The sequence below is a fragment of the Schistocerca serialis genome, chromosome 7 (assembly GCF_023864345.2).
Source record: "Schistocerca serialis cubense isolate TAMUIC-IGC-003099 chromosome 7, iqSchSeri2.2, whole genome shotgun sequence".
NCBI lineage: Eukaryota > Metazoa > Arthropoda > Insecta > Orthoptera > Acrididae > Schistocerca > Schistocerca serialis.
This window is the reverse complement of record NC_064644.1, coordinates 419,890,711-419,893,343: the sequence shown is the minus strand read 5'-3', so window position 1 is coordinate 419,893,343 and position 2,633 is coordinate 419,890,711.

The following is a 2,633-nucleotide window of genomic DNA, read 5'->3' as shown; positions in this document are numbered from 1 at the left end:
CTGCTAATGTAATGGCATACAGTACATGAGCACTGTCTCTCTTCACCCAGCATTGGACTCAGAAGTGAAGTGGTTGTTTAGAACCTTCAGTCACAATTGAGGAAGGCACTGGTGTCGATGCCCACTGATGAGGACTTAGCAGTGTTTCTTGTCACCTACCAGTCCACCGCAATTAACGTATGAAGTCCGGCTGAGGTAGTGCATAGATGCAGGCTGCACATACTCCTGGATTTACTGCAGGCTCCCCTATGACCCACGAGCCCCAGTTTCACACCCTGCTACCAGCACAGTGCCGCCATGTTGGCTCGTATGTAGGGCTGTAAGCTGGACAGGGAACTGGGCATCATTCTCAGCCACAAGGGGTGCCAAATGTTCCTCACTGCAGCTGGGCAGGAGCACCTGATCCATCTCCGATACCAGCTGCGGCTGCAATGTACTCGAGAGCGATCCCCACTCCTTGAGACAGTGCAGGGGCTTCCAGCCCCATTACTCTCAGTGACCACATTGCAGACAGCTGGTGCTGCTCAGTTCCTATTCTGTACATGGCCACAGTACTATTACAACCTGTGCACACTTTATCATTACCACTAGTAGCAGCAACATCAGCAGCTGATAACCAAACTGGCACAGCACTGGCAGCCCATGGCAGTTGAACCACTTCCTCTGACAGGGCACTTGCTGACAGACTCAGTGCCTCAGCAGCACTGCAACTTCAAGTGGACCATGCAGCAAATGACAAGATCCCACTGGGATGGAAACATTGGAAATTGAAACTTCCTGGCAGATTAAAACTGTGTGCCAGACCGAGACTCGAACTCGAGACCTTTGCCTTTCGCGGGCAAGTGCTCTACCAGCTGAGCTACCCAAGCACGACTCACACCTCGTCCTCACAGCTTTACTTCTGCCAGTACCTCGTTTCCTACCTTCCAAACTTTACAGAAGCTCTCCTGCGAACCTTGCAGAACTAACGCTCCTGAAAGAAAGGATATTGCGGGGACATGGCTTAGCCACAGCCTGGAGGATGTTTCTAGAATGAAATTTTCACTCTACAGTGGAGTGTGTGCTGATATGAAACTTCCTGGCAGATTAAAACTGTGGAAGGTAGGAGATGAGGTACTGGCAGAAGTAAAGCTGTGAGGACGGGGCGTGAGTTGTGCGTGGGTAGCTCATTTGGTAGAGCACTTGCCCGCAAAAGGCAAAGGTTCCGAGTTTGAGTCTCGGTCCAGCACACAGTTTTAATCTGCCAGGAAGTTTCATATCAGCGCACACTCCGCTGTAGAGTGAAAAGTTCATTCTAGAAACATTGGAAATTGATATGCCAGTGGAGCCAATGGCGGCGCTTACCCACACAATGCTCCCCATTGCCCTGGCAGATGAAGCACAGTTCTGGTCATCCCCAATCCCATGCACCTTTAAAGGTGGGGAGGGGTGATTTAGTATCATCATTGAATTTGGACGTTGATACTGAGATGAATGCATCAGTGTTGGCTGTTCAGAGTTGTAGAGTTTCACAACTGCACCATGGACAGCATGGACACCACGTGAATTGGCAAGACCCTCTAGCAGTGTATGCAGTGAGGAATGTGAGAGCACATTCCTCGACCACTTGTGTTTATAAATCTGATTGTTTCCATTCACTGCTTACTGTTTTCTCTGAAGCTGCCCAGCAGCACTCCCCCACCTGTTTTGTGCATTACTGAAGTTGTGATGTTAACCGTGACCAGGGATGTGAGCCTTGGATGGCTGTGTACAGACACCCTTCAAGTGATAAACTTTAAGATCACACTTTTATCAAACTGTTAGAAATTGAACTTTTGTGTGCTTCACAAACAATTAAAAACCGCTTTCATTTTGGTGTAGTGCATTTTGTGTCTCACATGGGTGACTGGAGTATTAAAACCTACCACTTTTAGGAAAGCAGAATTGTATTTCAAATTACTAGAAAAATTTGTTGCAGATGAGAATTTTATAGATAATGTAGTTTTGAGGAGATTTAGGCTCTGCACTGTGCCAGGTGCTAGTTAAAGTAGTAAAAATTATGTGCTTAAAGTCTGTGTGTGTAGGACAATAGGTTTTTTTTAATATCATCAGTGAACTTTGAATTTTTCAAACCTTCTGCTCTTCGTTGCAAGCAGTGAGTAAGAATTTATTTTTGAGTCCTGAATCCCGGTGAGCTAAAATGTGGACAAGTGGATTGTAGATTACAAATAACATGTTTCACACTATTTTCTGGTTGCTAAATTCAGTAATTTACAGACCCTTGAGGCGTGGTTGAAATATCCATTTTTAGAACACTAAAAACCCATCACTCCATAAGTGGTCTGTCTTTCTACACTGGGCACACCCATTTGGATGCCAGAATTTCAGAATATACTGAAATGATCTTAAATACCTCTTTTATTCAAAAAGACACTCCCTTTGGATGCCCACAATCCCAAAAATTCTGAAAGTTTTTTCTGACACCAGGCATAAACCATGTCAAAAGCAGGATTCTCCATCTTTCAGTTTGTAAGGGAGGCTCTAATTTTCAAGTCATGCTTTGCTTTGAATTAAACTTAAAAGCTAGCTGCAGCTGGAAGAAGTAGCAAGCTAAGGCCTGCTGCTACTGACAATCCACATGCCGGCAACCGTGA